The 14,234-nt window shown below is 40.3% G+C and overlaps 1 protein-coding gene across 12 annotated transcripts in view; it reads right to left on the bottom strand.

The window, feature by feature from the left end:
- The window catches only part of MBNL2 (muscleblind like splicing regulator 2), a 113,943-nt gene that overhangs the window by 81,059 nt on the left and 18,650 nt on the right, over positions 1-14,234 (bottom strand). For 2 of the 12 annotated variants that reach the window (XM_063336564.1, XM_063336555.1), the window contains exon 2: positions 9,328-9,405. The exons of the other annotated variants lie outside the window; for them this stretch is intronic. The gene's annotated coding sequence lies outside the window, so the exon portion shown is untranslated. The remainder of the gene's footprint in view (positions 1-9,327; positions 9,406-14,234) is intronic. 12 annotated transcript variants of the gene reach the window in all.

Below are 14,234 nucleotides of genomic sequence, written 5' to 3'. Positions count from 1 at the left end.
ACCTTGAACATTCACAGTGGAAATACAGATATTCAAAGACTGTCAACTACTGAATCCTCACCCTTAAGGCCAGTAAAAGCCATCCAAATCCTGCTAAATCACACCTCTTGTTTACAGCTGCACAGTGGACTTCACTTTCAAAGCACTTGGGATGCAGCCACGCATTTAGGAGACACTGGGAGATGGTTTAGTCCAAAAGATAGTGGAACTTTTCCTCACTTTTTCAACTAAACCTCACTGTTACATTTTTTTTAAATGTAATTTTTTTCCCCATTGTTTGTGCTTTAAATAGCATTCAAGGCCTCCAAACCGAAGAGAAGCTGCACACCAAAGGACCACCATGACCCCACAAGCACACTCCAGCATTTCTTTTAATTCCAGCTACTTGACATTTCCTCGAGTCCCCCGCACTGTCTTCTCTTGCCCTCCCTCAGACTCCCAGCCGAGGAAAGCAAGGCTGCAGCTTAATCCTAGGCTAAAGCTGGCTCCGTTTATGATCTGCCTCCCCAGGTGCAGAATAAAGCCAACATGGCAGTGTAAAGCACTCTGCGTCATGCGTGAAGACCAACTCAACCGAGACATGCCCACCTGCCCATGCCCCACACCTGGTGGATGAAGAGCAGAGCAGGCATGGTGGGGCATGGACTGCAGCCCCGCTCCCTCCCCTGCACCCCACCTGCGCCAGGTCTGGCTCCTCGCTGCAAGCTCCTGTAATTACGATGCTGTATCCCATAGGACTTGGTCCCTGTCCCTGGAAAGCAAGGCTGGCTCTCAGTCATTGCACACTAATTTAAGCCTCACTGTGCAAAATCCCCCACTAACCAATACAGAGAAGATCATATGTCAAAAGATGCTAACGTGAATTAAAAATAAAAAAAAAAGAAGTAATTTTACAGACAAATAGCATGACAGTTGGCATGCTTTTAATAGCATTTGAATAAACTACACTCTTAAAGAGAGAACATGCAAGAGATTTTTGTGTGGTGGATAGACTTTTCTCACTCCACCAGCTCACCAGATTAGGAAATGGGACCAGAAAGCGATGCAACAATACAGATGTACCATTCATCAGTAAGGACTATGCCAGCTTCATATTTTTCTCTTGAACCAATTTCTAACATTCATATTTTTGATATGTAACCTAATATTAGATAACTAGTAAAACCGGACAATGTACAATAGAATTTAGTAATGCCTTTGCATAGTTCAGTAAAATTACAGCATTAAAACCAGAATCAGGCTTCTGGCTCTTTTCCGAAACGTTGTGAAGTCACAAAAATAATATTCCCTATATTCAAGAAACAGACTTCCATGACACATCGTCCGTTCTTTGATGGCAAATAAGAACAGAAAACATTTCTGCCACTGTAACATTTTTAAGAAAAAATATTCAAATACAGTAGAAAGTGATGAATGCATTTTCATCCACAAATCTCAAATTAAACTTGCATACATTTCTTTAATCATTTTGAGGGGTTTTTCCACTTTGTTAAGATGTTAAGCAGCTTCCATTTGGCATCAAGCAATCCAGTATTGCTCAAACAACTGCCCTATCAAAGAAGCCACCAGGTGGCCAGGAGCCAAAAATACTAAAATTCCAATCCCGGTTCTTGTATGAATTCAACTTGAACTCTGCTGAAGTCAAAAGCGTCCTGACTTACAAAAGAACCATTATTTATTTTATTTGCTTGACTTGGAGATAACTATTGCAACACCTCTCTTTGCCTGTTATACAACCGGAGATGAACACTCGTCAGCTGTAATTCAGATGAACACCTTACCCAGAGTCGATCCTAACTATTTTAGCTAAGCGGAGAGAAGTCCAAGGACAGGTTAGAAAACACCGGTCTGTTTCATTTAAACTGAGCGTGACCTCCAAATATCCATTTTGCTAAATGAGCCATATTCTCCTTGTCAAGATCACTAATGTGCCAGGTTCAGGCATTTTAGTATGTCCCACGCTATTTACAGAACGGCAATGAGCTTCTTATTAAAACCTGCCGGTTCACTTCGAAGCTGGCTTTACAATATAATAATGCTAATGTCCTTTGTCCCCGGGGAAGCAGGTGAGGAGGACGGTGTACCACTGACTGCGAAACAACAGACACAGCCTGGGACCTTTTCAGCGATCCACTGCACTACTTTGCTAATGGACCATGAAATATTTCTGCTGAACTTTAAGTCTGTAGATGACTGGAGCCCACAAGAGTATTTTCAAACATCAAAGTGCTTCGAAGTCATGTTGATAAAACTAACGCTTATTATGCTTCAGTTAAAATGCAATTGCAGAAAACAGTTTTTCTTTTTCTATCAAACTTTTTTTTTTTTTTTTACAATGATATTCATCCCACTTCACTTAACCTTCTCCTCCTCTCTTGGTCTGTACCTTGTCTCACAGTCTGTAACTTCAACACTTCTTGCTTTTAAGTCCAAAGAAAACTTGATTTCCTCCTCTGTGTGTATGAATTTCATACACAAAATCCTGCTCCCACCTTGACAAGAGGGCAAAAGCAATTTCTGTTTCTGTGCTTCCACGAGCAGAGTTAATCATCCCCGGCAGCAATGACGTTATCACTTGGCCTCTTGTGGTCACAAATGTTTTGCTTTTGGCAGAGTGCACCACATAATAGCTATTAATCAAACCCACTTCCCCAGGGAAGGGTACCCCAATGCATTAGGAGCTTCTACTCACACCCAGCTGCAGACATGCATTGTATTTATTTTTTTAGGACTGTAAAAATATTTATAGAAAAGTGTGCTTATGTACTGTGAAATTTTTGTAGACTGGCATGGAGGGAACGCGTGATCAAATGACTGTTCTCACCTGCCAAAGGACCGATAACATGCTGTTACACAGGAGCACAATTTAAAAGAGCTTGGGCTGTTGTCAATTTTCTATTTTCTCTACTTCAGTTTCACACTAAGCCCAGAAGGCAGAACTCTTACTGAGGTATTTGTTTATGTGACAAATAGCATCCCTTTGCACTGAAAGACAAGGATAGGTCTGAATAAACCAAGAACTCCATGAAAATTAAGGTATGTTAAACTCGCAAGCTGAAAACATGTTTAAGACTGCCAATGGCGTCATTAATAATAGACTTCTAGAAATTACCCAGCTCAGAGAAGTTGCATGGCACATCCAAACAAAGCTCCCGAGGTGAGGGCAGCAAGAGCACCACCTAATGCTATTAACTCCGACCGCCTCTTAAGTGCTAAACCCATTCTGCTGAACAGATTCCCTGCACAAAATCCAAACAACATCACAGTTCTGAGAGGAAATACCTGGCTTTATGTGCTGTTTTCTCCATTTGCATTTTACCTGAGAATAGGATACCAAAGTACTCAAGCACGACTTTCGCAGGTCAGACGAAAAGTCCATTTTGCCCAATACCCAGTCTCCAACCATGGCCAATACCAGCTGTCTACAGAAGAATGCAAAACCAGGGCAGGTAGAGTGCAATAATTTCCAGGAATCTTCCCCCAGCAACCTGTAACTGATGTCTTTGTACTTAGAAGGTCTCACTGGATTTTTCTTCCATGGATTTGCTTACTCCCTTTTTGAACGCTGCTCTGTCAGAAGCGTCTTTCATCATCATGTGCATAGGAAGTAGAATACGAAGAGGGAGCCTGACTGGTTTTCACAACTGTTGACAAAAGCTTGGACTCTCAGGAGAGGAGTGTGGATATGGAAGGAAACACTTCAGGACTTCGGAGATTTACAAAAATTTGAAAACACCAAATGGAGCTGGGAAGCAAGATGGCTGATTACAAAACCCCTTAAGTAAATCTGTGTTGTTACTGTCTTTTTATTACCCTTGAATGGGTTAAACTAGAAAAGAGAATGTACCTTTTCCTTCCAAGTGAAAGTTGAGCTTGGAGAAAAGAGCTTTTAAAACCTACCAGAGGAGGAAGAAACACCAAGACCCCTTCTTCTGCACCCCAAGCTGCATCACCTGGAGCATTCCTAGGAGCAATGCTTTCTCAGCAATCCAACAGAGAAGAAGGAACACCTGAGAGCGTGCCCAAAAGAGCTCAAGTGAGGCACTCGGATCGCATTCTGCCAGAACCGGAGCAGTTCACAACCATCTCAAACATATTTTGGAAGAAGCAGCAGCTCAGCACAATGGGAAAGCGCTTTCAACAGGCAAAAGAAAAAACCTCAATAGTGACTTTACTTCTCAGAGGGTTGCCCAAGCAAGCCTTCATCAGCGTCCATTTTATCGCAAGGATTCAATTCCCTTTTCTCTCTTCATTAGTAGCGTGCACGTTACACGCAACAACAGTTTTATTTACTTCCAAAACTAAAGAAATCCTCATGAAGCAGAACATATGCAAGTGCTTTACTTCTCACATATCTCACGGGACATACTGCAAAGCCAGATTAAGCATCTATCTCCGAATACTTTCTATTTTACAGCAGTTAAAAAGACAGAACAGCAACCTAACTTCAAAGTCACCTATGGAATAGCAGATTGTTATCAAGTACCTTCAAAGGCAATTTCATTTTATTTTTTTAAATAATGTTTTTATGCTAACATTCAGACAGCAAGTGTTTTCTATAACAGAAGCTGAAATCTTCCACTAAAAGCCATTTTTCAAAAACCAGTAATGGCGTTTTTTTGGCACAGCCCTGGAGGAAAAAAAAAGAAGTAGTATTCAACCTTATTGGTCTCTTATGAAGGCAGGTTGCCTTTTTGTGTTTTGAACAGAGAGACTGCTTCCTCCTTGATTATCTTTGGTCCTCCAAGGAAAATAAAGAAAATATCTTATCAAGCTCAATGTGAAGATGACAGTAAAAGCAGTAAAAGACTTTCTTTTCAAAATTCACACCATTTATTTTTCCACACCTTCCCCCCTCCCCCATTTAAAACTTCAGAGGCTACCTGCATTATGCTTGACAATACCTAATGGAAATTTATTCTCCCTGGAATAAAATAAATTTGCATTTAGTTCACCACTATTCTATTGTCAAATAGGTATCATGAGTTCAGAAAGAGAATGCTTTTCCTCTAAAATTGTTTTTGCAATTGGTGGCAGAGAAACAAAGACGAGCCTTTCTCAGAATACTTGCAAGTTCTGGTGAATTTCTGTTTCCTTGGAAATATTGAAAACTTCTATTTAATCCTGAGGCAAATAACAGAGCTACAACTGAAAGGAATGCACAGTAACTGTCTGCAGATGCTGCCTACCAGAGCAAACACTTTTTCTTTTCCCCGATCTCTAGGATGACGAATTTTGGGCTTGGTGTGTAGTACTGCTACTGACCTTCCTTTTGCTTGAGCACTGATTAAGAAGCACTGACCCAATAAAAATGGGTCATATCGATCTGTTGTTTTAATTTGTGTAACATGTCTCCCTCAGTCCAAAAAGCTCACCACCCGTTGCCACTTGAAGAAAGTTACTGTTTAACCCAGTTTCATTTTAGAAAATAAACTACGGTTTTTTTCTTTTTATAAGTAACAGGAGACAAAGTACTTAATGCACAGAGAGGATGCACAGGAATAAACTCGGAAAGTTTATTAGCCTACAGTAAGGACATTGGATAAGTTCATACTCATTTTCCTGCCATGTGCATAGTTCAGTTGTCTGCAACAGTAAAAGGGGACATAAACTACATTCATATTTCGAAAAGGTAAAAACCCAAACCTGGCAGTATCTTGTAAAAGCAGTATCTTGTAAAAGTACAGAGCCTTCCTTTTCATTTCTGTTAGCTTGGAAGTTGAAAAGGGAATGGATTCAGGCAGGAAGACTGACTGGTTAGGCAGCGTTAGTCCTGTACTCCTACGACCCAGGCATGTCCCTGCCTTAAATTAAAAATTTTCCTCAATATTCAAATGACAATCCCTCTCTATTTTCACTCAGCTATTAAATATGGAAAGAGAGCAATAGGAAAAAGTCTTTCCTACTCTTCATTAGGTCTTGTTGAAAACTTCCCTGAAGGAAACTTCTGCGTCTCAGTGCCGCCTCAGACTGATGGGTGAAAATATTGGGGGAAAAAGTAGAAGTATTTTAACAATATTAAAAAAATTCCATCTTGACACTTCATTTTCATATGGTTGAATCATTTTATCGTAACCTAACTACTATCATGGATAAGCACACAGGATTACATTGTAAATTGTGTTTCAACAGGAAAGTGGAAAAAGAGTTCTTTCATCCTTTGACACGAAGAATTGCAATGTTTTTGCAGTGAAAACTGAATATATTTCCCAGAAATGTTTTGACAGAGCACTTTTCCAGACCTTTTTCTACTATCTCTGCTTACCTGCAACCACAGAGATTTCTCCCTCCTGCTGGGGACAGCAGTATTGCTAAGCACAGCCTGGTGCTCACCAGCGCTTCCAAAGCAATGGATACGCTTGTGACACTGAGTACAAGCAACTGGCTTTTGGCAACAGAGAGTTTTCTGCTCACATTGCAGCGGAAAATTTGGACTGGTTAAAATAAGTCTCGACAGTTTTGTCCTTTTCAAAGGTTTAATTCACTTGTTGTACTTCAAGCTCTGTCCCAAATGGGTATTTAAAGCCACATTTTGTTTTAAACTGTATGATTTGTATTGCCTTGCACAACTTCTGTGTTAAATCATAGTTCAAAAAGCTTCATTTAACGCTGCATAAATCTCACCTTGATAAATGGCACTATTTTTGAAAGATAACGTCAAATTTTCTGTGTTACACAGTCAATAAGTAGCACACAAAATATATTGGATTTGGTCAAATAAACAACATCAACAACAATATTCAGACATAAAAATTTGTCCATTTATAAACAAGAATTGGACTGCTGCTGTTATGCTTACACACATTTCTATTCAAAAAACCCAACTTCGCATAAAATGAATTAACAGCTTTCTGTTTTCAGTGTGCCTCATTTTAATGCAATATTTGCTTGGCTTGTAAATAAGAGATTTTATATCCTGCAACCTCCAGCATATGTGCACACACTGGCCCCTGACACTTGATAGGGCTTCTTTCCATTTCATACAACATTTCCAGGACAAAGCAGGTGAGACAAAATCAATCCAGACCAGAAAAAAAAAAACACCAAACAAATTAACCAGCTCTCTCTCAGACAAAATTATGCCCTCCAGTAATCCTCTGCAACTTTATGAGCTGCAAAGTATGCATTGGCAATATTTGGCTTTCACAGAGATACCCACGTTATAACAATGCATAGACTCTGTGTCCAGTTTTGGGCTCCCCAGTTCAAGAGGGACAGGGAACTACTGGAGCGAGTCCAGCGCAGGGCAACCAAGATGATTATGGGACTGGAGCACCTCCCTTATGAGGAAAGGCTGAGAGAGCTGGGACTCTTTAGCCTGGAGAAAAGAAGGTTGAGGGGGGGACCTGGTTAATGTTTACAAGTATCTAAAGGGTGGGTTTAAGGAGGACGGAGCCAGGCTCTTTTCAATGGTTCCCAGCGACAGGACAAGGGGCAATGGGCACAAGCTGGAACATAGGAAGTTCCGTTCAAATGCACAGAAAAACTTCTTTACGGTGAGGGTGACAGAGCACTGGAACAGGCTGCCCAGGGAGGTTGTGGAGTCCCCTTCTCTGGAGATTTTCAAGACCCGCCTGGATGCAGTCCTGAGGGATGTGCTGAGGGAGGCAATCCTGCTCTAGCAGGGGAGTTGGACTAGATGATCTCTAGAGGTCCCTTCCAACTCTGAAGATTCTGTGATTCCGTGACTCTAGAAATCTTGAAAATCTACTTGAAAGGCCCTTCTCCACGTTTATCCCTCTGCCCATCATCTCAAATAGTAGTAACCATGGTACCACTTTACAGCAACTGAACAGAACTGCCTGTCCACTACCAAAAAAAGCACTATTATACTCTGAAAAGACATAAAAGGGAGAGACTAAAAAGATGCAGTGGTATTCTAGTTTTATCCTTTTAGGACTTCTTATGAACAAAGTTCACTCAATTTACATATTAAGAGGGTTTGCTGTTTTGGTTTGGGGTTTTTTAAAATTATTTATTATGTTTCTGCAAAGTTGGATGGGAATCCACAATTTAAGGTCCCAGTTTTTTTCTGGCCTCATTATTGCCAAACATTCAGCAGAGGAGCAAGGTCCACCAGGGAAAATGTAAAGAATAATCCTGCTGATGCACAAGTCACCACACAATTTAAGTTTCATAACCACAGCACTGGAGTTAATACGGGCATAAAATTTTAAAAAGTTTAGTATTTTTAAATCAGAAAAGTAGACACTCACACACTGTTTCTAAAGTCCTCTTTCAGGGCAATCATTTCTACCTTGTGGTGAAGCACTCCAGAGATGGAAACCATCACATTTCCCTTTCCCCTAAGTAAAATGTTTGCTAACATTTTGGTGTCTGGAAGCCAAGAGGGTTGAGATACAGGTGGTCATCTTTACCAAAACAGACCATTACTACTAAGTCTGTTTTAATTTCATTTCTCTTTGAGGAAAAACAAACAAACAAACAGTGGTTTAAGGACCCACTACACAATCCTACTGCAGCACAGCTGCCTCTCACCAATTTCACTGAAAGCCTTAAAACACCAAGTGCATTTCATAAAGCCTTATCAACCACAGTTATGTTTACAAGGAACTGTCAGATTTTATTAAAGAGTACAATTCTGACAACCGTAGAGAAGAGCTAGAAAATACAAATCCTAAAAGCTCAAAATTAAGCTAAATGAAAGCAAATGAATCATCTCACCTTCATAAGCTCATGATTTTTGTGGGACCTAGTTCTCGTGATGACATGAGTCTTACAGATGTTAAAAGAAATGTAATTAAAACAGGTAGCTAGAAGTGCTAAGCATTTGCAGATGGCATGAAGACTGAAGTCAGAGCAGAAGTTCAGGGTCAACAAATTCTACAAGTGCCCCCAAACCCAACAAACTCACATGGTGAAATAGTATGCTTTTACTTCTGACAATCTACTATAGTTTTCATAATGAAGTTTACCCACAGAGTTGTGTTCCTCTGCTTTGCAACATAACCGTAAACAATAAAAGTTTGCAGTTAACATAAAATTTTTGCAAAGTCATACCTAAAGCTAACTGTGAAGAGTTACAAAAGGATCTCATGATAAAGAGTACACTGGATGATAAAATGACGTAAGAATTTAACATAAAGATAGGCAAAACAATGCAGATGAGGGGAAAAAATGAAAAGTTATAAATAGTACGTACACATCGCTAGATTTAAACAAGACACCACTACAGAGGAAAGATCTCGTAGATATTACAGGCAATTTGATAAAAACTTCAGCAAAATACTCAGCAGCTGATGGAGTATAAAGCAAGCAGAACATTTGGCAATATCAAAGGAAGACAGAAAGGAATTATGCTCTTACGCATAGTCATGGAGCATGTAACTCTTGAGTGATAAATGAAGTTCGGTTTCCCCCCACCTCAAAGAGATCACTGCAGAGCTGGAGAAGAGAGGGAGAACAGCAACAGCACCATCAGCGCTATTTAAAGGCTTACATATATGAAGAGGCAACGGTGAGGCTTTTGACAACAGAAAGAATATGACATTCATACAGACTGATGATGAGGGACGCTAAATTCTGACTAAGAGGCACTCAGTGAATTAGCAGTCAGGAAGCCGTACAACAGACGGTTATCTTTGCATATGGCAAACAGCTAGAGCGTGAAGTTGAATGGCAGGTGATGTACTGAAGGTCAAAAATAGGAACAAGTTTAAAATAACTTTTCAACTTAAAAATTGGATTATTTAAATAGTCGTCAGAATCACTGATGGTTACTAAATTCAACGGTTGAGAAAGAAAGTCCTCCTCAGAAAGCCTCTCACCCCTGGCAAGTAACAGCTAGTCACGCGCCAGTCAAGGCACATATTCCCGTCGTCAGCTTAGCCTTCTGCCTTCTCTGCCATGGGACAGCAGCTCCTTACCAACAGCCTCATCTTGCAGCCAGGGCTGGCTACCGATCCACAGGGACATGCTGATCCTCAAACCCTCTCATGAGAAACTCAACACTTCCATCTCCTATTTCAAACAAACAGATTTCAGAGATGGCAGACTCGTTCCGCCTATCTTCAGGCACTTAAATGAGTCACTGGCAACCAAAAAGCAATATCTCCATCATCCTCATGCCAAAGGCAGGCACCTCCAAATAACAGGAAGGCATATCTTTGTCTCCTGGGGCCACCATAAAGCCACGGATCTAACTGGACAGACACATGCCCACAAGTACAAGCAGATCATACAAGTGACTGTGGCACCTGCTCTGCCCTCCAGAGGGATGACTTAGCAACTTGGGAAGGCAAAAAAAAACCAACCCACCTCCCAGAAACACATATTTGTTCTCAGGCCTCACTCCCTTCCTCATCAGTGGTTGTGTCTTGCTTCTCAAGAGACTGGGGAGAGAAGCGGGGACAGAAAGAGAGCAGGAAACCAGAGAGAGAGAGAGGAGGGGGACTGGATTCCTCATGTCCTATGGAAGTGTCCAACCAGTTCCAGCTCCACAGATGAGGTTCAGGTCCAGGAGATGGATTTAGTTCTGGGTATTGCTCTCCAGCTTCTCCCTTTGAGATGGATATTGTGGCTTCTTACCACTTAGGACCTTTTACACCACGGATTAAGCTGCAGGCTTGTCCCCCGCTGGCGTTTCCACTTCAAAGAGCTGCTACTGTGGATACCAAAGCCTTTGAAAGTGGCCTCACCGCACAAAGTCATGAGCATTAAATGAGGTCTTTAAGAAAAAAAAAAAGAAAAAAAACGGGAGAAAAAAAAAAGTACCGGCTTTATAAACACATCAGTGCAGCCACTTTCAAAGCCTTCCCCACTGTGGCAAAGAAAATCTTAGGGTGTTTTTGGCTTTTTCCCACCCCTTTGAAATTATGGCAATTAAGCAATCCAGCCCCATAATCTGTCCCAGCATTAGCGGAGGGGGACTAAAATACATACGGGGAGTGTAAAAAAAAAAAAAAACCAAAGAAACCAAAACCAACAAAACACCAAAAAACACGTGAAGAGAAAACTTTTTAAAGGCAAGGGCTAGAGCTGCAGGACAGCGGCGCGCTGCCGGTGCACGTTCTGCATGCCAATAAGGACTGCAGCACTGCAATCCCTGGCAGAAGCAGCAGCCCGCATGCCGGCCTCCTCCTCCTTCTCCTCCTCCGCAGAAGCAGCCTGCCGCCAGCCCAAGGAGGTGCCCCAGGCCCCACCACCTTCAGGTTGTGGGGAGAGGAGATGGAAGTGGTAAAGGGTGGCCTGGGTCTCCTCACAGCAGTCAGAGGTCGTAGCTGGGGACGCTGTGCCACGGGGGAACACAGCTGAAAGGGAAATCCCATAGGTGTTATCCCAGCCTTTTAAATAGATAAAACACAAGGCAGTGCTGAAGTCCCAAATCATTAAGCAGGCGCAGAGGTATGCTCCTGCCAGCGACGGTCCTGCCTGTCCCACCAGAGGCGTCTGCTGACAAACCAGTGCGGCTGTAGGCTTGAAATATGCACATAGCTGCTGGTAACAGCACCGCAGACTGTCTGAAAAGTGGGAAGGAGGACCCAAAAAAGGTAAAAATGGAGTAAAACTGGGCTTTGATAACCTACAAGGCAGCCGCTTCCGTCGCCTCAATGTCAGGAGTCTCCCACAGAGAAGCTGATGGAGGAGGGCGTTAAGGTATAAACGCAACATGCTGAAACCCAGCATTGAAAATCGTCCTTCCGAGCACTTGAAAATAAATGGAAGTCTTGCTACTTTGCAATTTAAGGTTAGTTTTAGACTAAGTTAGAACACTGCCCATACTACCTATTGAGTGCAAAAATCATGACAGGTTCAGAAAACTGGGGGGGGGAGGGCCATTTGGTATACCTGAAGCATATATAACATCACATTTAAAAAAAAAAAAAAAAACAAAACAAAAAAAAAAAAAAAAACAACCACAAAAGCCACACCATAAAAATCCTCAGAAACCCAGGAGGAAAAAAAAAATAAAAATATTCAGACTGGATAGGAGAGAACACTAGAGGGTTAAAAAAAATGTAAAAAATTATTTGCTAGGCCTATCTCTTAAAAGTGATCACACACAAAAAACATACTGAAAAGTTGCCTTCAGAATTCACAAAAAGAAAAAAGAAAAAAAAAAAAAAGGGCATTTCTAACCCAGCCCTAGCTTCCTTCCATAAAACTACAGCGGGAAAACGTTTCTGTATTTTTCCTTACCTGTATTTTCTAATTCTGCCTATTGTCAGAGGCGCTGTGCTCTCTGCAGGAGAGATTTTACAGCACATAAACCTCCAGACTGACCTTGTCTCTGTTTATGAGTTCAGCAACATGTGACACCCAGACCTTCCTGAAACCCTGTTTATCATCCACTCAGAAACTGATAAAAAATTATTGATCAAAATTGAAAAAAATTAATAGACTCTGATATGACCTGTCTGTTACTATTTCTTGATCCATTTCTTTATGCAACAACTGTACCACTAAATCCCTCATATTGCCTTTATTAGCTATTGGGTTTGTATTGCAAAAAATCACACAAATTAAAACACATATTTTTAGGAATGTGTGCATATTACATGTATATATACGCATTTGGAGACATACATCTAGGTGTAAAAAGAGGGAGGGGCAGGAAGAGTGCAAACCTGTGCATATATCTCTTTTGTTCACAAGAACTATAGTTGAGCTCTTCTAACTTGCAAAATTTAGGGTATCACAAGCCCACCAGGTCCTTTGCCAGACTTATGGCTCCAGGAATCCTACAGGTCTTCTGCAGAAGTGGCAAGCTGCACACCAGCAGTTCTCAACAGCTTTAATAATCATCACTAGTACAAGAAGTCCCCTACATAATTAGTATTTCTTCCTGTTACTTACAAGGATTTTGCATTTAATCTCCTGTTGGGTATGCTCTTCAATTTTCACAGCCCCAAAGTTTTCATTTTTTAGCGTGCCCAAAATACTGAACTAAGAACTTTACATCACCAGTGTTGTCATAGGGAGAGCTCGGTGTTTTAATGGCCTTATTAAAAAAGAATAATAAAAAAAAATTGGTGAGATTAAGAAATTGGCAGTTTCTAGAAAAGAGCCGCATGATTTCTTTCTCCTCACGCCCCCTCCATCCCAAATACAGCAAAAAAGTTTGTTTTTAAAAAGAGACTTTGAACTCCATATATCAATAACCAACAACTGTCACTGCATTTGCTAATAATGTATAAGAAGATTAGTTTAATTAGTCAAGCAGTTAATACTACTATTATTTGAACTAGTTTTCAGCACTGACACCCTCTTGAAATGATTTCTGTTTTCCTCAGGCTATAATTTCCTCCTGTTTACAGACCACTTACATAGCACCGGTTCACACTAGTTAACCGTAACCCATTGTATTAAACGTAATGTATCAAATTTGCTTCAAAATCAAAGGCTGGAAAATGGTTTTAAAAATAAAATATATACTAACAAATTCTAAAGCAACTGTTTTTATTCTCTTTTGCTACAACTTTGTAACAGCCATGTGTTTTTATTCACAAAGAAGGGGGGGAGAAAAAAATCATAGGGGTTTAAAAGAAAGAAAAAGGGTTTCTTCCATGAAAGAGAAAAAAAAATCCTCATAATCAGAATTTTCTTGTAACATTAGAAAACAAGGTATCACTAATGGCTATTGAATGAAATTTAAAACTTAGCAATGTGTCTAACTAACGATTTAGGAAATTAAATCCATATGTGAGATCATTAATGAGGAATTTCATTTGAACACTAAGCCTTTTTCTCATCTCTCAATACTATAAAAATTGAGCATTTTACAGAGCTTTTTACAAATAAGCACAGTACAGATTTTTCCTGACATACTTGTGAGCAACACAGGACAACATTCATTCACAGCAGAAATGAGTTACCAGACATAAAAGCCTGAAATCCCACATAACATTAAGAGCTACTTTTCTTTCTCAAAAAAAAAAAAAAAATTAAAAACTTTGTAGCATGTGATTGATTATTTTAGATTTCTATAAAATATATGCTTACAAATGAAGAACTAGCTTTTTCTTTATAAACATCCTGCAGTCATGAAGTCACAACATTGTATTTCAGGGCAAGTAACTCATTAGTAAACCCTACCTTAGGAAAATGAAGAAACTAATTCTAAACGGAGTAATTATTCCTTGAAAACAGACAGACTGCACACAGTAAGACGTTACTGCAGTAATAGCTCTGATGAAATCCACAGAGCAATTAAGAGGAAAAAATACTACTAAATGAAAAGAGGCACCAGAATCTGGTCCAAAATACTTCTATTA

The sequence above is a fragment of the Chroicocephalus ridibundus genome, chromosome 1, assembly GCF_963924245.1.
Source record: "Chroicocephalus ridibundus chromosome 1, bChrRid1.1, whole genome shotgun sequence".
Taxonomy (NCBI): domain Eukaryota; kingdom Metazoa; phylum Chordata; class Aves; order Charadriiformes; family Laridae; genus Chroicocephalus; species Chroicocephalus ridibundus.
The sequence above is the reverse complement of the archived record's forward strand: the minus strand, read 5'-3'. Positions and strand labels throughout refer to the sequence as shown.